The following is a 27,777-nucleotide window of genomic DNA, read 5'->3' on the forward strand; positions in this document are numbered from 1 at the left end:
TGTGCTGGTGGTCCAGGGCCCCTTTGGGGAGGACCCTGGCCAGGGGTCCCTAGCTCCTCCTCTGTCATCCAGAGAACCCTTAGGTCCCAGGGGCCGGTGGTGTGCCTCTTCCTCAGAAACACTACCTGGAAGGCTGGAACCCCAACACAGCCACCTCTGGAGAGCTGGGGGTCACCCATCTCTTCTTTGCTCCCCACCCACCCTGGTAGAAGTGGTTCATCTGCTTTGCGCCCTAAAGAGGACCAGGTGGGAAAGAGACCTGATGCTGTGCTGGGGGCTTTGCATAGGTACAGGCACTTCTATAGGGTTGCTGTGTAGGGCAAGAAAACCAGCTCAGAGAGTGAACGAATTTGCCCCAGGCCACGTGGCCCTCAGGTGGCCTGGTTGGGGTTTGAACCTGTCTTCTCAGAGCAAAGCTGACTTGGCTGCACCTCCCTGGACTTCAGCTTTCAGGGAGGGAGGTTCAGGCAGCAGGAGCCTGGGGGACAATGCTTTTTTTAATATTGATTTTTGTATTGACCCCCACCCTGTTGCCCACCCCAGCAGGCCCCAGGACAGATCCCATTTTGGTTTTCGCCAGAACAAAGCAGGCTCTGCTAGACCTGCCAAAGCAGAGACTTCCATCAGAGCAGGTGAAAGGAAACTCAATCTCGTCTTTTGTTACTCAAGGAGGGAGTGAGGGAATGGATTTGCCCTTGAACAGGGAGGCCGTGGGCGCGTGGGAGGGTTGGGGGGGGACGTGTGGGGAGAGGGTAGGGGCACACATACCTGAGCCGAGACACCACCCCCGCCCACCGTCAGAGCATCCGGAGTGTGGTGACCGTGTTAGTATTCAGCACACACACACACATACACACACACACACGTGCGCACGCACACACGCTCACATTCACACACTTAAGCGCGCACGTACATGCACGTCTTTCTTTTCCCTCTCTCCCCACCACCCTCCCGAGTCCCCTCTAAACCAGGAAGGTAGCATCTGACCAGCAGAGAAAAAGAGAGAAAGGGAAAGAGAAAAAGAGAGATTAGTGGGAAGAAAATCCGATTCTGGAGTTACCTTAGTTACCAGCTCCTAATGACTTGCAGGGCGGGCTCGGCCACCTTCCTGAGCAGGGGGACCCTCCCTCCCGGGCCCCTCCATCACCCCATTAATAAGACGGGGCCCTTGTTCATGAGTTCTGCCACAGAAAGGGAAGAATCAAGGACTTTTCAATAAGAGAGAACTCCCTGGGTGGTTTTGAATAGTTGCTTTTTGTGTGGCAGTGCGGGACTCGTCCTCGGCTCTCTGCCCTGGCCGCCTCCCTCAGCCGGCTCTGTCTGGAACCGCCTGCTCCTGGGTCTCCAGATGGATGAGCTTGTTTCTCCGGGAGCTCAATCCTTTATTGTTCCTGCCTTTCCCCTCCTGACATCCTCAGCTTAGCAGAGGCCACAGGCAGCCTTTGCGTCTCAGGAAAGCAAGAGAATCCCCGAGGTCGTTCTAAAAAGGCTTAAAGCCCGAGAGTGGGGCTCAGCGTGAAGGAAACAAAAGCACACTCCCCACATCCAGGGTGCTGGGCCTGTTGGCCAGGGCCAAGCTCACGGCCACTGCTTCGGTGCCAGTGGAAGGGGAATGAATGGAGGAGAGACTGGCTGAGGGAGATGATGATAGAACAGGAGGGAGATCGGTAAATCCGTTTTATCAGACGCTGCATATCTTAGGAAAGCACATTTCAGCTCTTTTGGCTTTTGGCAAGCTGGTCCTACCCTTTAATTTTCTAATAAAAAGGAATTACGTTTGCTGAAAAGGCAGTAACCAGCTTCATGTCAGTGTCTCTTGTGGAGACCATAATTCCCGTCTTGGGTGCCTGCCGGCTCTGGGGTGGGAGGTGGGCTTCTGTGGCCACGGGTGATGATATTCAGGAGTCAAGGGGCAGGGACGTCAGGACCCACGGCAGATGCCAGGCAGTGCCACATGGCTTTGTCCTGCCTGCCCCACCCTGGCCCGTCTACTCCCAGCCCAGCCCCTGATCATAGTTCCAGGCTCACCACAGACAGGGCTGACAGAGGCTCCCAAGACTCACAACAGACACTTAATGAATATTTGTGGAATGAATGAAGGAATTCTTAACTGCGGAGGCCTAAGGTAGCAGGCAAGTTGCTCAGAGGGTCAGATCTTGGTTTGAATGAATGAATGAATGAGTGAGTGAGTAAATGAATGAATGAATGGATGGATGTTCTCCAGAGTCTGAAACTACCTATCTGGAAGGACTAACCTCCAACCAACTCCACTCTCCCTAAGCTCTGGCACTGAATTCACTGGAAACTTTGCCAAAAATAATATCCCCTCTACTTTTAACAAATAATATGCACTCATTGTTTTAAAAGAGAGAGAGATAGAAGTGTGCGAAGTCGGAAGTTCATGTCCATGCTGTCCCACACCTGAGTCCCCCAGAGCCAAGGGTGGGCACCTTTAGAAGGTCCTTTAGACCTTCCTCCAGGCTCTGGGAATCCCCTGCATTTCTTATCTGGTTTGGGGGTTCTTGCACATGCACTGTTCTACAACCCTGTGGGGCCCCTCGGCCATCCCTGTCCCCAGTGAGATCTGGATGTGGTTCAGACCTCCCTGGGCTGCAGAGTGTCCCCGCCTGCTCTCCAGCCTGGGAATCAGGAGCCAGGTATTTATGTAAGTCTCTGCGGGGTGAATGTATGGAAAACGTTTTTGCTATTACAACTCCCTTCATTCGAGTCCCTGATTGATTGATTTTTGAGACAGGGTCTCGCTCTGCAGCCCAGGCTGGAGTGCAGTGACATGATCACAGCTCACTGTAGCCTCAACTTTCTGGGCTCAAGCCATCCTTCCACATTAGCCTCATGAGTAGTTGGGACTACAGGCACATGCCAACACACCCAGCTAATTTTTATTTAAATGTTTTAGTAGAGGTGGGGTCTCACTATGTTGCCCAGGCTGGTCTCCAACTCCTGGCTCATGTGATCCTCCTGCCTTGGCCTCCCAGAGTGCCTCCCAGTGGGCTCACACCCCAGTCCCAGTTTTAAACAAGATCCTGAAGGCAGAACACTCACCATGGGCAGTCACTTGATAAATGGTAGCCTTTGTGATTTGGGAGGAATCTGTACCCAGTTCTATGCTCGGTTCCACATCCTAAGCATTGCTTGTGCCATACTATATGCCAGGCCCCCAGGGCGCAGGAACACACAGTTCCGGAGGGGTGTGGAGGCCCCGGAGCAGCAGCGTCCGGGAGCCCAGTCACTGCCCCTGCCCGCAGCAGCCCATCACTGCTGGTATCCAGCCTCCTTCAGACTAGTGTATGCCACTGGAAATGCCAGGACATGTGGGCGGCAGACCCCACACACGTGTTTTCTCTGGGGCTGCCTCCTGACCCCAGTGGGCAGGCGCCAAGTCTCTGAAGCTCAGCTGGCAAATGTGGGAACAGCCCAGGATTTGGCTGGATGGGCACGTGCACTGCTTCCGTCCTAGGACCTGACTTCATCTCAATCCTTGGAGGTGGCCTGGGAATCTGAACTGTTACTAGCCCCTTGGTTGCCATGGATCCCTCCAGGATCAGGAACTGGCATGAGGCATAGGAGGGCCAAGGACATCTTTTAGGCTGCGTGGGGTCCAGATCCACTCTGCAACCCCTGGCTGGGCAGTAGGAGAGCGGGCAGGCCCAGGGCAGGGAGGGGAGGTAAAAGGGGAATGGAGGGGAGAGCAGCAGGGGCTCTGTCTGGCCAATTCTGGTTTGGGCTGTGAGACAGTCACTGCATTTTCTGCACAGTTCTGGCCACATAGTATTTAAGAGGCTTTGCCTACAGACCTGAGTGACTGTGTGAATGGTGGCACTGGTGCATACGGGGATGCCTGAGGAGGAACAGATTTGGGACTTGTCCACCTAGGACTCCCTGTGGGATTGCCAGTATCACCCCTCTTTGTCATTAATGCCCAGCTTGCCTGGGGGAGGTTAGGCGGGTAGCATGGAGTTCAGGTTCCCCTAGAGTTCAAACGCCAACTCATCTGCCCTGGGTGGCCCTTCCCTGCCCAGAGCCTCAGTCTGCTGTTCTGTAAAGTGGGTCCAGCCATCTCTGCACCCTCAGGGTGGCCATGAGGGGTCAGTAGCCAGAAAGGCAAGGCCCCACACGAACAGGCTCACAGAAATAGCAGGCAGTTTGTCAGGGGCAGCCTTGGTGTGGTTTTCATTCAAAATCATTTTTTAATTACAAAAGAAAGGAAATGGTTGTAAATAAAGAAGGGAAGGCCGGCACAGGCATGGTGGCTTACGCCTGTGATTCCAGCATTTTGGGAGGCTGAGGAAGGTGGATCACGAGGTCAGGAGTTTGAGACCAGCCTGACCAACATGGTGAAACCCTGTCTCTACTAAAAATACAAAAATTAACTGGGCGTGGTGGCGCACACCTGTAATCCCAGCTACTCAGGAGGCTGAGGCAGGAGAATCTCTTGAACCTGGGAGGCAGAGGTTGCAGTGAGCCAAGATTGTGCCACTGCACGGCAGCCTGGGTGACAGAGCGAGACTCCATCTCAGAAAAAAAAGAAAAGGGAGACTGTAGAGGCACATAAGCAGGTCAGAGTTCCTGTCTAGGCTTCCCTAGAGGTCTTTACTTTTACTAGTGTAATGTGAGTCTTTGACTCTGTTTATGGGCATTTACACACACAATTAAATCTTTACTGTGTACCTACTGTGTGCTGAACCCTGAGGATTTCAAGAAGCATCAGACCTTGAGCCCTGCTGTTAGGGGCTCTCACCATCCTGGTGGGGAGACTGACCCCTAAGCTGATAAATGACCCCTCCGTGGGGAGTGGGCCTGTAAAGTGATGATGGAAGTGGGTCTACAAAGGACGGAACTAACTGTGGGCTGGCAGGATAGGGAAGGGGGATCAGGGAACTTTGAAGGAGCATGGAGTGTGAACTGGGACTCCACAGAGATCACAAGTTTTGAGGTAGAAGAAAAGAGAGGGAAGAGCATATTCTAAGGAAAGGGAGCTATTTGGGATGCGCTGACTTTGGGGTCCCTGTGGGATGGCCAGGATCAACCCACTGTAGGGAGCCACCAAGGGAGTCTGGATCTTGGATGCCAGGCCATAGAGTTTCTGTTTTATTCTCTAAGTCAGGGAGCCATTGAAGGTGTTTTTTTTGTTGTTGTTGTTTGTTTGTTTGTTTGTTTTTTGAGAGACAGGGTCTGTTGCCCAGGCTGGAGTACAGTGGTATGATCTCGGCTCACTGCAATCTCAGCCTCCTAGGTAGCTGGGATTACAGGCACACGCCACCATGCCTGGCTAATTTTTGTATTTTTTTGGTAAAGACAGGGTTTCACCATGTTGGCCAGGCTGGTCTCGAACTCCTGACCTCAGGTGATCTGCCCGCCTTGGCCTCCCAAAGTGCTGGATTACAGGCATGACCAACCGCACCCAGCCCAGAAGGATTTTAAGCAGGGAAGTAAGTGACCTGGTCCAGCATGTGTTTTTAAAAACTTCCTTTCTCCAGCAGAGCTTACAGAAGGGTGAGCAGGGAGTACCCAGGGAGGCCCGTGTGGAGTCCAGGGCAGGCAGGGACGGTGGCCAGCAGGTGGAGGAAGCTGCGAGGATGTGGCCAGAAGAGAGGGGCGGGCTTGGGCCCTGCAAGGTGGGAGCCGCCTTGGGCCATGATTGGGCATGAGTGGGGAGCCAAGCCATACCATAGCTGGGGACAGGGACTGGGTGCGTGGTTCCCACACGGGTGTTGTGGAGTTGGCATGCGTTGGGAGGCATCTCTCTGGGCTCAGCCCCTGCCTACCAGGCCACCATTGCCCCTTTCTTGGCCAGCAGATCCTCCACCAGCACCTGTCAGCCCCGAGCACTGGAAACGGCAGCCAGCAGGGCCTTTGTGCTTCTGGATTCCTTCTCCAGGGACGCGGGTGATAGCCAAGCCCGGCAGATGCCCCCGGGGGTGCCAGTGTGCCCCCACTCACCATCTCCGATGCTCAGCTGCTCCCCAGAAAGAAAGCCTTGTCACAAAGGGAGGCAGGGAGAGGACGCGCTTTCGCGCCGCAGCCCATCTGGGAGCCAACGTTATTTTCCTGATTGAAGGAAACATCTGTTCAGTCCTCTTTCAGAGCGAGGCAGGCAGCGGACTGGGTCAGTCTGGCCCTGGGCAGGAGGTAGAGAACCTGAGCTGAGCCCAGAGCCCCTGCCCTAACAGGTTTAAGAGGAGCTACCACCTTTCTCTGTCCCTCCCTGAACTACTGGGAGTTCAGGAGCTCCTGCCATCCCCTTAAGAAGCCTCAGTCACTGCTTCCCCCAGGGATGGGGGCTACTGGGGCCAAAGCCATCGCCTACCTCAGAGCACCATATGTGTTTTCTTTTCTTTTCTTTCCTTTTTTTTTTTTGAGATGGAGTTTCTCTTTTGTTGCCCAGGCTGGAGTGTAATGCTGCTATCTCGGCTCACCACAACCTCTGCCTCCCAGGTTCAAGCAATTCTCCTGCCTCAGCCTCCCGAGTAGCTAGGATTACAGGCATGCACCACCATGCCTGGCTAATTTTATATTTTTAGTAGACAAGGATTTTCTCCATGTTGGTCAGGCTGGTCTTGAACTCCCGACCTCAGGTGATCCGCCCACCTCGGCCTCCCAAAGTGTTGGGATTACAGGCGTGAGCCACCGCGCCCGGTCCCATGTGTTTTCTGAGGACCCCTTCATTATTTCACACACACACTAGAGCCGTGTTCTTGAAAGATACGGCTGCCAAACAAACTGCATTTATTACATAATGATTAATTCATCGCCCCCATTTCTTATTAATCAAAGACATCCATAACTGCCTATCTGAGCTTTGGGTTGGGGAGAGAACCAGCAGGGCCTCGAGCTGACAGCCTTCCCACCCAGAGCAGGGGCACTGGTAGATTTGTGTCAGTGGAGCCTCATTTGGGGTAAATGCACAGTACCCCTGAGGTTTCTAGAAGAAATGGAGACAGCTCACAGACCCCCACACGTCACCTCCCCAAACCCCTGGGGCTGCCTGGGATGTTTTATAACCCCTTCTCCAGCCAGCCCTGAGCTCAGGCTGGCCGCTTGGCACTTAGCCACTGGCTGACTAGTGGCCTGTCGGAGGATGTGGGAGGTGGGGTGGGCCAGTCCCCATCACTGGAGGCTGCAGTTAGTGGCAGCCTAGGAAGGAGACTGAAGTCTGGGCTAAGGTCAGGACCACTGGACAGAGCTTGAGGTGAGGGCAACCGACAGAGGGCTGTCCTGGCAGCCCATCCTGGGCTGAGAGCGGAGAATTCTAGGGTTCCAGGGGCATTTGACATAAGACAGGCCAGACTCTGATGTTAGGGGTTTTTCAAAGGTAATTTGGTGGCAGGGGCCTAGGGTATGGGGAGTGCCCACCGGTTGGGTTGGAGCTGTCCTCTTGTGCTTAGTTGCTTCTAGATGGGGCCACAGGAGCGCTTGGTAGGTCCAGGTGGAGCCATCAGCTGTCAGACATGCAAAAAACTTGAAAAGATATCTCAAAGGGCCAATCTGGCTGGGCACAGTGATGCGTGCCTGTAATCCCAGCGCTTTGGGAAGTAGAAGCAGGAGGATCATTGAGCCCAGGAGTTTGAGACCATCCTGGGTAACATAGTGAGACCCCATCTCTACAAAAAATTTTAAAAATTAGCTGAGCATGGTGGAGTGTGCCTGTGGTCCCAGCTACTTGTAGGCTAAGGCTGGAAAATCACTTGAGCCTGGGAGGTTGAGGCTACAGTGAGCTGTGATTGTGCCACTTGCACTCCAGCCTGGGCGACAGAGCAAGACCAGTTCTACCTGGCTAGGGTGGCCCCAGAGTCATGGCGGAAGGCAAAAGGCATGTCTTACATGGCGGCAGGCAAAGAGAATGAGAACACCCAACCTTCTTTATTCATTCATCTAACACTGACTGTGTGGCCTGGCACCCACCAGGAATGTCCCTGCCCTCAGAGTCTTTACAGGCTGGTGGGGATGGGGCTGATGCCCAGATAAGTCATTGTTGTCCCAGGTAGTGCCATGCCAGAGACCATCCAGGGAGCTGAGGGCCCAGTAAAAAGGCACTTACACTCAAATGCATGGAGAAGGGGACAGCCAGGGTGTGATTGGGGAAGACTTCCTGAAGGAGGTGCTGCTCCGAGAAGGTTGATTGGGTGGTTTTTGTGGGGGTTTTCTTGTTTCTACTTTTTAAATAACGACTTCGTGCCACATGCTATTAGGTGCTTTTCACATACATCATCATGTTTAATTTGTACCAACAACCCTGTGAGATAGGAAATAGCTTCTGTATGTTAGCAGTGAGTAAGCTAAGGATCAGAGAGGGGAGGTTGCTTGGACAACTGGCTTAGCCATGATTAGAATTCCAGGCAGTTCTCAAAAGATGATAGAAAAGGTGTAGGAGGATGGGAGCCGAGGCTGGCATACCTGGCAGAAGAAACAGTGTACGCACACGTGTGTTGATGGGGCACTGTGGTGTGGAGGGCTGCAGAGCTTGGTAGCACTGGAGTGAGCAGTGGTGAGCCTGAAAGCTGGCGGCAGGGACCTCAGGGGCCACGACAGGTATGTGAGTCAAGGGAGTGATGTGGTCCTGCTGCAAATCACTGGGGGCTTCAGCCCCTAATGGGACCTCCTCTAGCTGCACCCCCCCCCCCTTGCCTGTGCCCTTTTTGGTACCTGGTGGCAGGCACACCTCAAATAACTGCTGTATCTGTTCCTGCTTCTGACCTCAGGAGACAGCAGCAGGGCTGGTGTGGAACATCAGGGAAATGCACAACAACACATTAGCCCCTGGGGGCCTCCTGGATCTCCCCACGAATCCTGCAATACCCATCACAACCGTCCCAGTCCAGAAAGAGGCTGAATGGCGGCCAGCATCTGCCCGTCAGCAAAGAGTTCCCGCTCTTAGCACCAGCTCGCCTGAGCTGCCTCTAGGGACAGTCCTGCCCGCCTCCCCAGAGAGCCAGTGCTTCCGCTGCCGCCTAATAGCTCTCCCGGCTGGAGATGATTCTTGATATTTAGCCTGCGTGGCAGGAGCCTTAATAGCAGCAACTCTCCCTCCCTGCTCCTGCCTCCTGAGCCCCAGAGACAGCTCTGCTCACCTCCTAGCCGGCATCCTCCACTCACTGCCCAGGCATCAGGCAGAGGCCTTTCTGCCCACTCTTGGTAACATCAAGAAATGAATGAGCATCCATGAGCACTTCGAATGTGCTGTTTTCTCCTCTGAGATTCAGAGATGCCCTGTGAGAGGCTATTAGCATGGCCCCAAGTTAAAGATGAGGAAACAAATTCAGAGAGGGAATGTGATGGAGACGGCTCACTTTCGCTTCACCTTTCCCCCTCTTGGTACCAGGAAGTGGATCATGCTCCCTGAGGCCTCAGGACCTTTGCCTCTGCTGGTCTTTCTTGCCTGGAACTCTCTCTCCTCCTTTCTTCTCTCTTGTAGATCTCCTCTCAGGGAAGCTTTCCTGCACTGGTTTATTTACTAAGGTTGCTCCTTCTTGCCATACTGTAAGCTCCATGAAAGCAGGGAGTTCCCCTACCTTCTGTTGCTCCCCTCTGTATCCCCAGCACCCAGCATAGGGCATGTAGCTCCACTAGGGCCTCATTAAATATTTATTGAATGAGCATATGAGTGAATGGATAAGCACATACCCTATAGGGTAAGACCAGCTGCAGCAACAAACCAACCTAGCATTTCTAGATGGAAGTTTGTATTTCTGGAGGGTGGTGAGTATTTCTGGGGGGTGGAGGTTTCCTCCACCTGGCAACGTGGCCTGGGCATGGTCTGCATCAAGCTGGCTTAGTGTGGAGGGTCCAACCTGGAAGGAGATATCACTTCCATTCACATTCCTTTGGCTGGAGCACAGTCATGTGACCATGCCCAGCTGCAAGGGAGGCTGGGAAATGTAGTCCAGCTGTGGCTCCAAGGACGGAGAACAGGCTTTGGTGACTCCAAAGCTTCCCATAGGTTGCTGTATTGGTCTCTCTAATCAGCAGAGCCACCCATTACCGAGTCCTTATCACTACACCCTGTTGTAAGCACTTTTCTCAAATTAGCCCATTTTTTTCTTACAACAACCCTGCAGGAGGGTATTATAATTAGTCCTGTTTACTGATGAGGCAGGGGCTCAAATGACATGTTAAGGGGAAAATACCCATTAGAAACACATGATGGGTGTCTGGAGATGCAGGAGCCAAAGGCTGAGACCTTCACCCCTGACTCCACCAAACATCACAGATATTCAAATAGGCAGGCCAATGTCCAGAAGAAATTTATGCGGCCTGAGCCACAGTTGCTGGCCTCTCTTTGGTCTGGTTTTGTGCTTGTCCAAGGGTTGCCAGGTAGTTGACTACATCTCTCTGAGGGTTTGGGCCAGGGCTCAGCACTTCATCATTTCAGCTGTCCATTTTTGGAGGGCATCTGTTTCCTTCTGCCCTCCACAGAGGGGGAAGATGGGTACACATGTGGCTACTAACCATTAGCTGTCAGCTTTGGGTTTTGTCTTTCTGACTCTTTATGATTGACAAGTGCTGGCATGTTGGCCTTTCTGCCCCTTAGCAGCTCCTCCATGCAGGAAAGCAGGAGGGAGGGGTGTGTGGCCAGTGCTAGGATGGCGTCTGTATGGAAGAGTAGCTCCAGGAAGTGGCGCCTCACCAAGGCAGGTAGCCCAGGCTTCTCGACGAGGTGACATTTGGTTGGGCTTTGAAGGCTAAGGTGGGAGTTTGTCAGACTGAAAAGGAAAGGCATGCCAGGCAGAGGGAACAGCTTGTGCAAAGGCTAAGAGAGCCTGACTTCTCGGCTCCTGTCTCTGCTTTGCCCCTAGAGCTTGCACAGACCAGTGACCTAGGTCTGAGATCCTTCCGACCACACTGCAGAGGGAATGTCTCCTAAACATTGAGGTGAGGTTTATCTCACCTCGAGCTGGTGTTTTCCCCTTGTCCTTGGAGGAGAAGGAAAGGGTAGCAAAAAAGAAGGAAGGTGAGGAGGGAAAGTGAACAGATAGCGCCTGGACTGAGCACCTGCTGGCTTGTTCTGCTGTGTCACTGTCATAACTCTTCCCTAGCTATGCACCGTGACCCCCTTGCTCTCCTGCGGGCGCATTGCTGCCTCGGGCCTTTGCACGCACTGGCCGCCTGTCCTGCCTGCAGTGCTCTTCCCGGAGAGTCACAGGGCCGATTCCTTCTCCTTAGAGTCTTCCCTCAAATTACCACTCTCGATGAGGCCCGCCAGACCACCCTATTTACGATCCTAGTACCCGTTCCCCTTAGCGCATGTTTCCCCTAGAGCACTCAGTCGCTTTGTAACGCCCTGTACAATTTACTGATTTATGTTGCTGCTTATTGGTCCCCTCCCTTCCGTGCGTCTCCCCAACTCCCCGCATAGAAGCCACCAAGGGCAGAGTGTTGTTTTGTTTTGTTTTGATCTCTTATGGTGGTGGATCTCTAGCACCCGAACATAGTAGGCACTCAATAAATGTTGAAGTATGAGTGAATTCAGCCCCGGGCAAAATGTGACCCCATTTCACAGACGAGGGAGTGGAGGCCCAGGGTCTTGCAGCCCTGTGGGGAGAGGGCAGCCCAGCGCCCCGCAGGAGCCTCCAGCCCCTCACACCCGCGGGCCAGTGCCCGGACTGGGCGCAGGGCGGCGCGCGGGCGCAGGTAGCCATGGTGACAGCGCCCGAGACTACTCGCATTTCCTGCCTTTTGTGTTCGCACAGGCCCCAGCCCCCAGCCCGGGCCGACGCCCCTGATTGGTCGGCACACTGCGGAGAGGCGGGGCGGGGTGAGCGGAAAGGGGCGGGGCTGACCTGTGGGCGGGGCCCCCGGGGCGAGGCTGGTCTCGTACTGGCGCGCGCTGCCTGTGATTAACAGGCGGGCGCGGCCGCGCGCGGCTGGAAAGGGGCGGGGCTTCCGGAACAGCCGCCCCGGGAGCCTGGGATAGGGGTGAGTGCTCCTTGATGGCGGCCCCGAACAAAGGACGCTTCCAGACCCGGGCTTCCTCTCCGTAGTTTTTCTTGGCCCCTTGGAGTCTGAGAGTGAGAGGCCTGCTAGGCCAGCGCCCCCTAATCTTCATCCGGCCGTGGGTGGCCAGGCACTGCAGACGTGTCCCCGGGGGGCCGACCACCTTACTTGCCACGGTGGCCCCTCCCTCCCCTCACCACCACAGGGCCTTTGCACGTCATTCCTGGATACTCTTAAAGTTGTTCTTTCCGGCCGATTCCTCACCCCCTCAGGAGGCTCTCCACACAGACCGTGACCTGCACTGCTTGGCACTCCTTTGCCCTGCATTTATACCTCTTTTTGTGCGCACTCCGCCCTCATCACGTGTGCCTCAGGGCAGGGCCCTGTCTGTGGCCTGGCACACAGTAGGTGCTCGGTTTGTGTTGCTGAATGCCTCCATTCATCAGGCAGCCTGAGGCTTCCTTGGAGGGTGGTGCCGGCTGTACTGGCCAGGGACTTGGGAGGAAGGGAGACAGATGTGCCTTCAGACGCAGACACAGAAGAGCTTGTCTCCAAGGCCAGGGCACTGGGTCAGTGTCTGGCCTGGACCCCAGGCCAGAGGAGCCTGGTTTGGTGTGTGCCCTTGGTGAATGGCCCACTGTCCTGGCTAGACAGGAGCCCCAGGGGCTGGCCCTGCCTCAGGAGGAAGGCAGGGTCACAGACACAGGCTGGAGGGGCCTGGAGTGAGAGCTGCTCAGGACCCCTGCCGACCAGACCTGGGAGGCCCAGCATCTGACTCGTTGTTTGTGCATTACTTGCTGTGCCTTGTCTTAGCTTGACAGGGTTGGAGTGGGGGTGGTAGAACAGTGATAAAATCTCCACACCGCCTACCCCCATGGCATTCCCACAAAACAAAAGAGAGCTAAACTCATGAAATCAGCTGTACAGTTATACATGGATAGCCTTTTGGGTGTTGGGTGATCTCTGGGGTATATACATTGTTTCCTCACCAACACCAAACGAAAATGCAATTTGAGCCAAGCTAATAACAATATATTAAATCAGAGCTTCCTGAGCTTTGCTGGGTGCTATAAACCACCCTGAAGTTTGTACTAGCAGCAGATTCCTGGGCTCAGGCCACCCCCGAATCACAGATTTTAAGGGGTGGGGCTCAGGAATGCCCTTTTTTTTCAAACTGCCTGTGTGTGGTTTTGATACTCAGCCTTAAGTCCATTACTTGAGAAATGGAATGACAGATGTCTGTGTCTCAGAACACATCTGAACTTCTCTCCAGGCTCTAGAAAGTCTTGTCTACCATTCTCCGCTCCAGATGCAAGTCTAGACTGGAGAAACTGTGGATCCTTTGGGATTTGGAAAAAAGTTCTAGACCCTCTTCAGAAAAATGTGCTTGTCCACACACACTCAAACTTTGCATTGGATGTCAAGAAGGTCTCATACCTGGGCTGGGTGGTCTGTAAAGCAGGAGAGACGTTTAGGGAAAGGCCCCCATGCTGACACTCACCTGAACCTAGGGCCAAAGTGTATGGTTGTACAAGTTGTACACTGTACAAGGATCCCTGGAAGAAATCCAGCCACTGGCCAGCTGTGCAGCCTGGCACCTAGGGTGTCTTTTCCTATTTTGTACAAAGCCATTTTATGCCATTCGCCTAACCCGATCTTTTTTTTTTTTTTTTTTGGAGACAGTTTTGCTCTTGTTACCCAGGCTAGAGTGCAATGGCATGATCTCAGCTCACTGCAACCTCCGCCTCTCCACCTCCTGGGTTCAAGCAAATCTCCTTCCTCAGCCTCCCGAGTAGCAGGGGTTACAGGCATGCGCCACCACACCCAGCTAATTTTGTATTTTTAGTAGAGACGGGGTTTCTCCATGTTGGTCAGGCTGGTCTCGAGCTCCCGACCTTGGGTGATCTGCCTGCCTCGGCCTCCCAAAGTGCTGGGATTACAGGCAAGAGCCACTGTGCCTGGCCTCCCTAACTTGATCTTTAACTCCCCTCCTGCCTCCCATGACAACTCAAGTTAGTGGCATTAGTAAAGTTCCAGAAATTATGTGCCTTATCCATGGGAAACTGGCCCCCTGTAAACTGTTATTAAAGCCATAACAAATAATGTCCGACAGCCTATACCTACTAGTGTTCAGTTCCTGGTACTCCCAGGGCCCTAAGTGTTTTTGGGCAGTGGTTGGGGGGCTGCCACCAGGCCTCTACTTGGGTTAGGAAGATGGGACAAGGGTGAAGGCCCGTCTCTGCACAGTGGGTGGGGGAGAGAAGAAGAGTACCTACACAGTAGGTGCTTGCTAAGCACTTTCCCAGTCTGCATTCATTGGGTCCATTTTATAGATCAGGAAAACTGAGGCTCTGAGAGGGCTAGTAATTTGGAGTGGAGAAGGCCCGCCTGTCTGGAGTGACTTGATGAACACAAGCTTTGGAGTGGGACAGGGAGGTCAGGAGGGGAGAAGTAGCCATAGCTGTACCCCCACAACATTCACACCGTGCCTCCCCTTGAAGGCTCCCCTGACCTTTGGACTGCTTAGAGGGCTCCTCTGAGCTCCCACAGCCTGAGCCTTCCTGTCACAGTGCTGCCACCCTGGTTTAGCAGGCCTGTTTACACACTGTCACCCCAAGAGCCTGGCAGCACCCCAGTGCTGGACTGTGAGCCCTCCACACAGGGCCCAGCGCATGATATGTAATACAGCTCTATGGAATGCTGAGTGGCTGATTAAGTGGGCTCTATCTTCTGGCAGCTTTGCTCCCTGGCTGGATGGGGCAGGAGTGATGCAGAAAGCGGGGGGTATAGGCCTAGAGTTAGGAGGGCAGGGAGAGCACTGGGCACTGGAACCACTTGGCAGGGTGAGTTGGCGTTCCCTGTTTGCCACGACCTTGGGGCCACTCCCACCAACTTGCCCCAGCTGGGCTTGACTGAAGGGCAGGGGGCTTGGACATTGGAGACCAGGGAGGGCAGAGGGTGGTAGACTCAGGAGAGCTCTTTATTTGGGGCATCTCTCCACAGAGACTCTTAGTCCCTCCAAGGAGCACGTCCTCCTCCATCAGTCAGTGTCCTAGCCAACAGGGGTATATCCCCCCCAGATCCTTCCCTGCTCATCATATCCTGGGCCCAGCCATGCTTTCCCCCATGGGGTCATGTCATCCTCACCCTCAGATTTGCCTGGGTACCCCAGGGTCACCCCAGAGCTCCTCCCCTGGCACCCAGCGTCCCTCAGACCCGGCCCACACCCTCTCAAGCCTGCCTTCTCCACCCCAAGGCCTGCCGTGCCTCACAGCTTGGACTGAGCTGTACCCTCTGCACACATCACCCTTCCCTATCCCCAACCCTCTCCCTTTAGTGATAAATCCAGCTGGCCGCTCTTTGCAGCTCACCGGGGACCAGTGTCCCCAGTGCGGCCCTCGGTGCACCCAGTCCTTATGTGAGCCCTAGCCACCATGGAAGGCCAGGAGGGCCTGGCCAGCCTCCATCTGGGGTCCGGTTGGTTATTGCAGGGCCTGTTGGGACTGCCTGTGCCCTGGTTCCCCTGGGACAGGAGTTCTGGAGCCTGCGAAACTTATGCATCCATCACGGGGCCTGGCACGAGGGTGCCTGGCCACGGCAGGAATGAATGAATTTTTTTTTTTTTTGAGACAGAGTTTCGCTCTTGTTGCCTAGGCTAGAGTGCAATGGCGCAATCTCGGCTCACCGTAACCTCCGCCTCCTGGGTTCAAGCGATTCTCCTGCCTCAGCCTCCCAAGTTGCTGGGATTACAGGTGCCTGCCACCACGCCCGACTAATTTTGTATTTTTATTAGAGACGGGGTTTCTCCATATTGGTCAGGTTGGTCTCAAACTCCCGACCTCAGGTGATCCGCCTGCCTCGGCCTCCCAAAATGCTGGGATTACAGGCGTGAGCACCGCACCCGGCATGAATGAATTTTTTATTCTTGGAAACTCCTTTGAAATAGTGTATTTCCTTTCCACTGTCTTGTTCTTTACCTTTACCTCCCTTATGCATAAAGGCAGATGCAGTCAAGAAAAGTGTGCTAGCTTCAAATCAGAAAATCTCCATACAGCCTTCCACAAATACCTCGAGCACCTACTACGTGCAGTCCTGTCCCAGGTGCTCAGGATGCAGTGTGAACAAGATAGACCAAAAATCCTCTTACTGAAGCAGACGCTTGAGTTGGGGGCACTGGAGAAAGCAAATCAGGTCGTCGGTAACGAGGCAGGGAAGTGCACAGGGAGGGGGGGGCTTCCGTGAAGGTGTACTTGCCAGGCCTCAGGCTTCCCACCTGTTCACTGGGGTGATGTGCTCGTCTGGTGAGAACCGTGTTCTGTTCATGACTGCTGCCATCGTTATTAACCGCATGCCCACTGCCTTTCAGAGTTTGTGGGCCCTCTCGGGCAGCCCCCAAAGGATGCTGAACGCCGGGCCCTGTGTACTCTTCACCCTATCCCTGTGGGGTCAGGCTGGCCACCTCCATTTACAGAGGGGCAGATGGAGGCCCAGGGAGGGATAGGGTGGTATCCCATGCTTGGAGCGGGCTCCAGGGAGAGCTCTTGGCCTGAGGACTGAGGCAGGGAGACCCTGAGCCCGGGAGACCCTGAGCCCAGACACACTCCAGTTTATAAGTGGGGACAGCTGTGGAGGTGTTGGGTGCTCAGCCCTGGGCCTGGCTTCTCTGGCCTGAAGACTGCAACTCATTTGGCTGCAGAGTCAGGAAAGATTTCCTGAGCCTGGACTGAGAAGCCAAGGTGGGTTTGCGGAGGCAGGAGAGAGCTCCGGGACAGGAGGCACTGTGGGTCAAGTCTGCGGGGGCGGGGGTGGCGGGGAGCCGCCCTCCTGCGGACCAGTTCAATTCCAGTAACTCCAGCCTACCTTAGGGGTGGGAGACAGCCTGCCTGCAGCCGGGCCCACCTGCCAGTGTGTGCCTTGCCTGCGCTCCACCTTCCCCTTCGGGCACTGCGGCTTTCTTGGGGCGGCAGGACCCCAGTTAAACAGCCCTGTTTCCTGCCCAGCCGTGGCTGCCGCCTCTTCTCGGAGGATTTTTCCCCCCAACTCAACAGCCGCTGCCACTTGCAGCTAAGCAGAAGGGAAGTTGGGACTCGCATTTTGCCTCTGTAGCGCCTGTAATCAGCCCCACACAGCCCCCGCCGCAGGCGCCCATCAATGCCGCTTCCGGAGACTACTTGAGACACACCTGCTCACGCTAAAAGGAGAAGCAGTAATCCATCAAAACAACCCCAGGCGCCGGGGCGGGAGAGGCTGAGACTTGGTTTCCCCTCCCATAGTACAGGGCAGCGTTGGGCATCTGAAGTCCCCATGGGTCCTGGCATTCTGGAGGAACACGACTCAGTAGCTTTCCCCTTCCGGGCGTCAGTTTCCCTGTCTGCCAAAGGTGCAGGGAGATGAGCTCCCAGCTCATGCCTTTGGGCCTCCTACCTCGCCCCCACCCTCATCTCTCCCTTTCCAGAGACATTATAAATCAAACGGCTTAGAACGTAAGGCATCAAAAATTCTGAAACCTTCATCTATTATTAACGCTGACAGTAAATTCCCCCTCCGAGCGTTTTACATAGCAACTGTTACCAAGACTCGGTGGTGGAGCTGCTGCTCCAGCGGCCGCATCCCGGCAGCTCTGGGCAGGATGGCAGGGCCGCCACGAGCCCTACCAACCCGGCCACCACCTGGGCACTCAGCAAACCCTCTCCAGGGGATGGGTGGGGAGGGAGCCCTTGGCAGAGGAAATGGGTGGCTTACAGCTGAAAGGAGGTCCCAGCTGCTTTTGATGAGCTCTGCAGACCCCTGCTCCTGCCTAGGTGAAGACAAGGGGCCCTGAAGCTCCCAGGCCTTCAGAGGCAGCACCTGTGGTCAGGGACGGGCTCTGGGAGCCTCCCCTCCTCGCTGCCCTGGTAAGAGGAGGCTCGTGAGATGGAGGACGGGAAAAGGCTTCGTAAACTGTAAAGGGCTGTGCAGATGTTGTTTACTGACTCACCCACCTGTCAGCTAGACGTTCCTGAGTGCCTGTTTGTCTGCAGGCAGTATCTGGGCACCAGAGATTTAAAACAAAGACAAAAGGCCCAATCCCTGTCGGGTCTGGTTTGGTAGGAGACAGACACGCCAACCCCTAATTGCAGTTGTGCGATGATCAACGTATGTACCAGGAGCATACTCAGGGTGGTGAGGGTGTCGCAGAGGGCCCTTCATGGGGGCTGATGCTAGGCAGGGTTGTGAAGGATGAATAGGGGAGGCTCTGTGTGTTCTGGACAGAGGGACTGGTGTGTACAAAGGCCCAGGGGTATGAAGCTGCCCAGCTGATAGGTGGATTACAGGCTGACCTGTTTTGGTGGGGCGGGGGGGCTGGTAGCGGGAGCAGGGGTCAGAGGGTGCAGGACCTTGGATGCAAAGCAAGAGGGTTTTTACTTAGGGCCCTTGGTCGCTATGGAAGGTTTTCAGCTGAGGAGGAACAGAGATTTGGGTTTGGGGAGTATCACCCTAATTGTGCAGCTAAGGATACTGAGGCCTGCACAGGTGAGAACACCTGCCCAGGCAGAAAGCAGGGGAGGCTGGCTGCTCTCTGCAAGCTGTTAAGATGCACCTCCTGTATGCCTGTCCCCATGTGGGGAAGGGTGGTATGGCCTCAGACCTCGGGACAGCATGCCTAGAGAAGCAGAGGCGGGCAGGGAGCTTGTGGGCCCTTGCCACATCTGAGTGGCCTGCCCTGGAGGAATTGTCTCTGCATCTGCAGAAACCAGGACACAAGTTGAGACACCGACTTCAGCCCAGCTATGGATGCGTCCAGCGGCAGTCTCTCCACCTAGTGACAAATGATATATATGTTCATTGCAGAACATTCAGCAAACAGAAGTATCAAGAAAATAATGTTTCCCTGCAGTCTCACCCCACCACCCCACCCCCTGATGGCCAGGTCACATTTTGGGCCCAGTTGCTTCAGAACCAGGTACAGATACACATTTTTTTTAAAACAGAAGTGGCATCGTGTTCTTTCTGCATACCCTCAGTGACCTGCTTTTCGCCCTTAATACGCTGGAATAGTTCCCCATGTCCTCACATATTTTGGGGTGAGGTTTGCCAAGAGCCAGGCTAGCCAGAGGGGACCCAGCTGACCTAGAATGTTCGGTGCTTGTCTTCAAGGGCAGAGGCCGTGCCTGGCCTGCCCACTGCTCCACTCAGCACCGAGCGTGGAGACAGGCCCCCAGTGGATGCTGAATGCAGAGCTGTGAAAAGAAGTGGAAGCTCTGTCCCTGAAGCTGAGTACAAGTTGGACAGAGCCCACTAGGATGCTGTCATCTTGATCTGGGGCTAAATTGAGTCTTGGGGTGAGATTTGTGCTTATTAAGGGCTCTGGATGCTTGGGGTAATAGATGGAAGTTGTTCAGGGAGGGCTTCCTGGAGGAGGTGGGCTGTAGAACATAGCAGAAGGGAAATAAATGCATAACTATCCATTCACTCATCTAACAGACATCCGCAGAGGGCTCCCTCCTGGTCAGAGCCCTGTGCTGGACACGACTGGGCACCCAGACAGGGTTCTGCCCCCACCTACCGCCAGCCCTGGGAGACAGACAGACAAGTGTCCAGGTCACTGTGGCTGTGTGCTTGAGCAGTGCTGTAATGGTGGAAGGGTAGACAGTGAGGGGCCAGTGACCCCAAGGAAAACTTTACTGTTAGCGAGGATGGGCTTGGCATCAGGGTCAAGGTCACCCAGACTGTACCCAGAAGTTTGGCTCAGCCCAATGTCCCTGGCCTGGGAACTCCTGGATGCTGAGGGTTTATGGCAGCTCAGTTAGTGGCCTGGTCCTGGGTCCCCTGCCATGGAGAGGGGCCCCTGACATCCAGTGTCCACTCCCAGAGTCCCACACCAAGGAGGCCCCCAGCCCCACCCAGAAGTCAAAGGGTGTACCTTTCCAGAGTCCAGAAGCTGGAGCTGCTGTGGGGCCTGGGCCTTGGTTTCCTCGGCTGTCAAATGGTGGCACCACCCTGCAGGGAACGTGTGGAGCTGAAATAAAATGTGTTCCAGGTGCTGGTGCCACAGGGCTTAGGGCCACACTGCGGAAAACCCTTCCTCCTGCGTGGTCCTAGCTGCCCAGGGCCAGGCCAAGAAAGGCTTCAGGAACAAGCCCCCACCTCCTAGCCAAAGAAGCTGGGGATTGATTTATGGGAGGGAGCAGTTTGGCATCAAGGCGTGCCTGTAGATGATGGGCACAGAGGGCTCAGGAGGGAAGCCCAGCAGACTACCCACCTCGCCAGAGCCCCCAGGAACCTCCTTGAACTGCATATTCAGAATAGGCAGCTCATTCACAGTGGAAGTGTTTTGGAGTCATACAGACCTGTGTTCAAGCCCCACCTCCTTCACTTCCTAGCTGTGTGACCTTAGGCTAGTTCCTTGTCCTCTCTGTGCTCAGAGTCCTCATCTCTACAGTGGAAATGATCATGATAGACCAGTGTTGTCCTGAGGGTTAAAAGAGGTGACCCGTATGTGAGTACCTCAGCACAGGGCCTGGCACATAGTAAGTGCTTGGCAAATGAAAACAGTTCTTCTACGGCTTTTTTTTTTTCTTTAAACTAGTGCCCAAGGAAATGGGGGTGGCAGATTCCTCACTGGTCTCTTCGGTTCCTGGCACACATGCAGCCACCAGATTGAGCCTCTGGAATCGCACCAATCCATTCACCAGCCCACGTCATTAGCTTTTCTGAGCACCTACTCTGTGCCAGGCACAGGGGCACCATGGTGGAACTGGAAGCAGCAAGCTCGCTAGGAGGCCGACAGCTGTGGATCCTGACCTGTGGAGTGCCAGTGCCCCGGGGGACAGTGGAAGGGGAAGAGGGAATCTAGGGCAGGCGTCAGTTGGAAAGTCACAGTGAGATTTGAGAGGAGGTGATTCCTGAACTAGTGACAAGGCCCACTAGCATTTTGCCAGGCAAACTAGGAGCAGGTGGAGAGGTTGGGAGGCACAAAAGTTTGGGAGACTTCCAGAGGGTGCCAGTAGCTCCCTGTAAGTCATTGTTGCTAGGCATGAAATGTGGGAGCTGGGGAGGTAAGTGGGAATCCCCTGTGAATGCCAGGCCAAGGAGGCAGGGGCAGTGTCTGATTGGTCACTGGGGCCTGGGTGGCATCTGGGCAGGGGACACAGTTGAGTGGGAGAAAGGTGGTGGTTACTGAGGAGCGAGGGCAGGTGCAGGGATGGAGAGGTCTCAGGATGGGGGCCAGCAAGGAGAGAGGCATGGGAGGGAGGTCTCAGGGCACCCAAGGGCCTTTTGGCTGAACCAGCAGTCCCTGAGTGTGAGCGCAGCCCAGAAACAGCCACAGGCCTCATTCCTGCACTGGGATCGAGGCTAGAGTGCCACCAGCAGCTACCCATCCATTCGGCATGCGTGTGCCTGCTGTATGCCCTGACAGGACAGATGGACTCTGCCCTCACAGAGCTTACCATCTGGTGGTGCAGACAGACAAGAGAGTGAATACATATACGAGGGAGGTGATTTTGGAGAGTGGTAAGAACTAGGAGCTAGGGGAGTTCCCTTCAGCAGGGCAGTCAGGGAGGGCTTCTCAGATGAGGTGACTGGGCTCATTGGAGAAGACCCAGGAGGATGGGGTCCCAGGCAGAGGGAGCAGCATGTGCAAAGGCCTGGGGGTCAGGGGCATGCGTGTATGAGGAGCCAGTGGGAGCCAGTGTGGTTGGAGTGTGCATGGGAGAGGAGTGGGAAATGAAGCTGGGGAGGAGTACCCCTCACCTTAGACAGCTAAGAGGTTCAACTTGAGTCGAAGGGAAGTTCTGCCCTAATCCCAGTAGCAAGGGAGCTTCCCCACCAAAGCAGGAGAGCCAGCTCCCAGCACTCACTTTACTTTCCTGTGTGACCATGAGCAAGTGGCCCACCCTCTCTGGGCTTCCAAATTCTGTGGCAACACAGAGGAGAGTGAGGTGCTTGCTCAGAAACTTGCCAGCTGTGACTGGCCAGGGGTTTGATCCCACTCATTTCTGTTTTGTGGTGGGGGACTTGTGGGGAGAGACAGGTGGAGGTGAGCTCAGTCGAACCAAGAACCCCCAGGACACAGGGCATCCAGGGGGCCTGTGCTTCCACAGCCTGTTCACTCCTTCATGCACCCGCCTCCCCCTCCCCACTGCACTCCTGCCCATACTGCCGACTCCCCAACCCTCTCCTTTCTCTAGGGCTGAAAGCAAGAGGCTCCCTTGGGGGCTGGCCCAATGATTGGCAGAGTCGATAAAGGCCGGTTGGAAACCCTCCTGCTCTGGGTGGTTCCCCGCCGGCATTTGTAGCTGGGATTCCGAGGCCAGAGCTGAACCCAGAGATCATTTATCACACAGCCTCAAATGGAGGCCTTTCTGGGGGGGAAAAAAAAGTGTTCTTTCTCTGAGATTCCAACTTGCATTGTCTAAAACAGGTTAATTGGCAGCACCGTTTCCCCCAGATCCTTCCCCGTATCCCCCTGCTTTCCTGGGGTGGGAATGGCAGCCCCTGGGAGTACAGAAGTGGGACAGGTTTAAGACACACCGTGTTTTCAGAGCTTGCTGGCCATGCAGAGGCTGCTGGAGGAATCCTAGAGATCCACCCAGTGACCACGGGTGCTGGGCTGCACTTAGCTTTGTGATCCAGACCAGGAGCTGCCTGTGAAGTCCCTCCCCAAGGAGCTGGAGGTCAGGAGCCTGTGTACCTCACTCCCTTCCTTGCTTGTTCCTATGGGAAATGACAATTGACCACTGATACATACCCGCCCTCAAGGAGCTGCTGGCAGCAGCGAGAGGGGTAAGCTGTGCTGGGGTAGAAGGGGCACCGAGGGGCCCTGGGAGCCAGAAGACAGGGCAGCCCACTCTGCCGGAGTGGCCAAGGCGCAATAGCAGTCTGCCTGGAAGGCAGGCAGGGAGAAGTGTGCTGGGCACAGGTACAACGGCCCAGGTCATAAAAGATCCTGGTGCATTTGAACAGCTGTAAGATCCCAGCATGCCTGGAGTATAGAATCCACAGGACTCACAGTCAGAATGTTTCTGTTTCACAAAGCCAGAGAGGTTGGGAGGGTCCAGGCCACAAAGAGCCTTGAATGCCTAGTTGTACTCATCAAATAGACTGGGCGTGCTGCATAACAAATATCCCCAAATATCAGCCCCTTCAAACAGGGTTCGGCCCTCACTCATGCCAGGTCTCTGACCAGACAGCTGGGAGACTGCTTACTGATGTCACTCAGGACCTGGGCAGACAGAACAGCAGCCATTTGGGCTATTTCGTGGCACAGAGGGAGAGAGACAAGTGTACAGATTCGTGGAGCTTCCTCCGTAAAGCAGCATGTGGTACTTCCACTTGAATTTCATTGCAAAAATGGCCATCCTCCGGACATGTTTGTGGGCTAGTGACCCGCTTGCTGCCTTTAGCTGAGGAGGACAGGAAATATTTTGTGGTGCCGACACTGACCACAAGGACCAAGGAAGTTCAGCACTTTACCCTGAGCATGGTGAGGAGCCTTGGGAGGGATTGAGTAGAGGAGGCTGCAGCCTCGTTTAGTTTTACTGATTAACTTTTTATTGACTTGCATACGGAGAAGAGCACAAATCATAGGTGGACAGCTGATGAATTTCTGCAAACCAAACACACACTGGTATAACTGAAGTTCAGATCAAGAAAAAGAACATGACCAGCCCCCAGATGTCCCTTGTCCCCCTCATCAAGCATTTCCTGCCCGAGAGTACTTTTGTCTGCTTTTGAGTTTCACAGACATGAAACCTTTTCTGTCCAACTTATTTTCCTCTTTTTTTTTTTTTTTTTTTTTTTTTTTGAGGCAAAATCTTGTTCTGTTGCCCAGGCTGGAGTGCAGTGGCGCGATCTCACCTCGCTACAACCTCTGCCTCCCGAGTTCAAGCAATTCTCGTGCCTCAGCCTCACGAGTAGCTGGGATTACAGGTGCCTGCCACCGCGCCTAACTCATTTTTGTATTTTTAGGGTTTTGCCATGTTGGCCAGGCTGGTCCTGAACTCCTAGCCTCAAGCTTACCTCGGGCTCCCAAAGTGCTGGGATTACAGGCATGAGCCACCGCGCCCGGCCTCCTCTTCTTTTGCTGTTTTTGAGACCTATCCGTGCTGTGTGTGGCAGTGCTTTGTTTTCAGTATTGTGTAGTATTCTATTGTGTGCATATGCCACAGCTTGTTTCTCCCTCCTCCTTTTGATGAACACTTGGGTTGTTTGTAATTAATCAGAGGATCTTTTAGTGGTTCGCGCCTGTATTCCCAGCCCTTTGGGAGGCTGAGGTGGGAGGATAGTTTGAGACCAGCCCAGGCAACATAGCAAGACCTCATCTCTCAAACGTTTTTTTGAAAAATAAAACAGTTGGAGGAGCTTGTGAATATGCCTGCCACGAACATTCTCGAACACATTGTTTGGTGCCTGTGTGTGGCATTCCCATTGAATGTGTGCCTTGGAAGTGGAATTGCCAGGGTCTCATTTGCATTTAAGAAGCCTCTACTGGACACACAGAAGAGACTGAGGCACAGTCCATGCAGGAGGTGGAGGGGAAGGTGTGTGGGCCCAGCCCTAGGGCTCCTCCACCTCAGAATCCAGAAACATCCCCAGCGTGGACTTGTCTTCCAGGAGACTTGAGGGTCTGTATTGTACACACAAGATGAAAATCGTGTAAAGCGAGGCACAGACACATGGGGCTGAGCGTGCAGCCCCAAACGGCAAGACGTAGGCCTTACTGTGTGAGTCACACAGTGATGTTATAGCACATTCTAGTACACAGGCAAGAATAGTTGTATAATATTTGAATGCATTGAACTCACATCCACCAGGTACACGTGTGAGGAATCTCCCTGCAAGTCACCCATTTCACAAGAGGCAAGGTGGCCCATCTGTTAAGTCAGGGGAGGGGACCTCCTGCCCTGGGGCCTGAGGCTGGGGTTCAGCCCGACTCTGTTCCCCACTCTTGATCACACAGGATGAAGGACCCGGGTGCTGATCGCTCACAGGGCTGGTGAGACTTACCCTGTTACTCTCTCGGGGTGTGGCATTTCTTAGAAGCCAAGAGTGGGTAATCCTTTGCCCAGGATGAAGCCAGGAGAATGGTGGGGCTTCAGGCTCTGGCTCTAGAAGACAGGGCTTCGTGGGAGCTGCCCCTGGAGCCTCCCAGCCTGAGCAGTAGGCGCTGGAGCCAGTGCCTTCAAACTTGAATTCATCACAGGGAAGACCTGGGGTCCAGGCCAGCCCCTGCGCAGCCAGGCAGCCTCCCTGTGAACTCACATTGTGGTGTCCGGTGCAGCTGCCCTGGTCCTGCAGGATGCATGTCCCCACCCCCAAGCCCTTAAGGGCTGTTGGGTTTTGTTTTTGTTTTAAGAAACATATGGCCGGCGGGGCGCGGTGGCTCAAGCCTGTAATCCCAGCACTTTGGGAGGCCGAGACGGGCGGATCACGAGGTCAGGAGTTCGAGACCATCCTGGCTAACACGGTGAAACCCCGTCTCTACTAAAAAATACAAAAAACTAGCCGGGCGAGGTGGCGGGCACCTGTAGTCCCAGCTACTCGGGAGGCTGAGGCAGGAGAATGGCGTGAAAACCCGGGAGGCGGAGCTTGCAGTGAGCTGAGACCCGGCCACTGCACTCCAGCCTGGGCGACATAACGAGACTCCGTCTCAAAAAAAAAAAAAAAAGAAACATATGGCCTGGTTGTTACTTTGGCTGGCCTCCCCAAGCCTCATGTCTCTGAGACCCCCGCTCCTAAGGAAGGGGGCCAGGCGTTGATGGGGGTGTCTAGGAAGCCAAGGGGATGCCTGCCAGTTATGAGAAAGATGCATCTTTGTCGCAGACACATGTGGGGCGCTCTATGTAAATTGTTTCAGCGCCTAACAGGAAGAAGAAAAATGAGGCTTTGATGCGAGCCACCGCCTCTCAGCCAGGCGCGGTGTCACTCAGGCGAGTCCGCGGCCTTCTTCTATTAAGGAGCTGTCAGCTCTTCTCAGGCCAGAGACCCAGGGGGCTCTCTGGGCAGGAGGTGGCTCTGCTCTGTCTGCCGAACGCTGGGCGTCAGCTCCAGGGCGTGCTGGGGCCTCAACCCAGCCCCACCTCCAAGGCAGGCGGAGAGCACTGCTGATGGATTCCCTGGCACTGCACTGCGCGAGGCTCAGGGCGGGGACCCCGGTGGCGTGGTAGGGTCTGCTGGGGATGACAGGCAGGCGCACAGGCGGCGGCGCTGTTAGGCCCCATGTGACGGCCACAGCCTGGCACAGGAATCTGTGCTCCAGGCAGCAGACAGCAAAGGTGTGGAGGCAGGAAATGGGCCACCGCAGGAAAGGAAAGCACTGTGGGTGCTGGAGATAGATGGTGGCAGGGGCCAGCTCGGGGGAGGGTGGGAGTCTGGTCTTGTGGCTTTGGAAGCCCATGGGTTGTGAGCAGGAGAGGGTGGGGTGATGTGAGTCTGAGGGAGGTCTCAGATGGGAAGGGAGGGCGGAGGGGGGCAGAGACCAGTGAGGGCCAGAGTGGAGACTGGGCAGGAGGGCATAGCATGCACATGGACATGCTTCCCAATGAGCCCTGGCCCAGTCAACTCCGAGCTCCAGGATCCCCCGCAGCCCTTTGCTGGGGTGCACACAATCCAGAGCACTGACTTCCCCAACAAGCCAGGTGGAAATGTCCCAGGGAGGACCCCAGGTCCCTGGGTCCTGAGGAGCCTACTGAATCCTCAACAAAGAAGGGAAGAGAGGCCCAGGCCACAGCAGGCCCGGAATTAGTGTGTTATGCTCTGGATCTTGGGGAATGTGTAATCCCCACACCGTATCTATGGCAGCTCTCCATTAACCAGAATTTGGTTCCACAAATTCCTGTTTCCATTCATTCTAGAAAACTCAGAGCTGTTGGTCTTTTTTCAAAATCTCACTGAAAAAAAGAAAAAAAAAAAAAAAGATACTGAAGAATGTAAAGAAGAAAATGAAGTCACCTCCAGCCCCTCTGCTGAGAACACACTGATGTTAGTACTTTCGTGCATTACCACCCAGTTTGTTTAAGAAAATTGGGATTGTGTTGAATGTCCGCTTTTGCATCCTGCCTTTTCCATTGTGCTTCAGATCATGAGCATTTGCCACGGCAGAAAAAAATGTCTTTGGAAGCCGGACTGTGGAGACTGGGGTTTGGAAGGCCTGCTGTGTGCTGTGATCCTGCAGAGGTCATCGCCCTCCCTAAGCCTCAGCCTTTGCCTCTTTGCAGGGAGAAACTGAAGGACGTTTCTCAGGCTCCAACCAAGAGTCTCAGTGTTTTCCTTGCCACGGTGGCCTTGTTATTCCAGCCTTGCTACGCAGGGGTGGGCCTGGTGATGTTTGTGGCAGGGTGGGCACAGGGCTGGCACTGCCACCAAGTACACAGTTGAGCCGGTAAGCTCAGAAACCTGGGCTCACTCCAGCCTTGAGCACTTTCCCATCTCGTGATCCTGGGCAAATGACTTTGCCTCTCTGAACCCCTATCTCTTAAGCTCCAGAACCGGGTGGTTGTGATGGTTCATTGGCTTCATGTGAGTAAAACTCTTAGCACATGATAAGTGCTCAGTAAAGAGGAACTGTTGCTACCATGAGGATTGCTGGTTATCTGTGGTGTCACAGGTGTAATATGAGGATTAAATCATGATCTTCCTGCAGCATTCAGCAGAATGCCTGGGACCTAGGGGACACTGCCAGGGGGTGGCACCTGGTCCCATGATCTAGCCAGGACTACCTTTGTGGGCCATAACTGGTGCAGCTGCCCAGGGCCGGCACTCAGAAATGCCCTGTGCTTGGTGCATGCTGCTCTGCTGTTGCTATCTTGAGTTTTTATTACTTTGTGAGCAAGAGGCCCTGCA

At 54.6% G+C, this 27,777-nt stretch overlaps 1 protein-coding gene and 1 long non-coding RNA gene across 4 annotated transcripts in view; both read left to right on the forward strand.

Moving 5' to 3' along the window:
• LOC105491063 (retinoic acid induced 1) overlaps positions 1 to 27,777 on the forward strand; it is a 131,105-nt gene that overhangs the window by 59,913 nt on the left and 43,415 nt on the right. The window lies entirely within an intron of this gene.
• Positions 740 to 27,513, forward strand: LOC139359457 (uncharacterized). Its single transcript, XR_011615435.1, has 2 exons — positions 740 to 11,934; positions 26,790 to 27,513. It is a non-coding gene; the product is annotated as an uncharacterized lncRNA (long non-coding RNA).

The sequence above is a fragment of the Macaca nemestrina genome, chromosome 17 (genome assembly GCF_043159975.1).
Source record: "Macaca nemestrina isolate mMacNem1 chromosome 17, mMacNem.hap1, whole genome shotgun sequence".
NCBI lineage: Eukaryota > Metazoa > Chordata > Mammalia > Primates > Cercopithecidae > Macaca > Macaca nemestrina.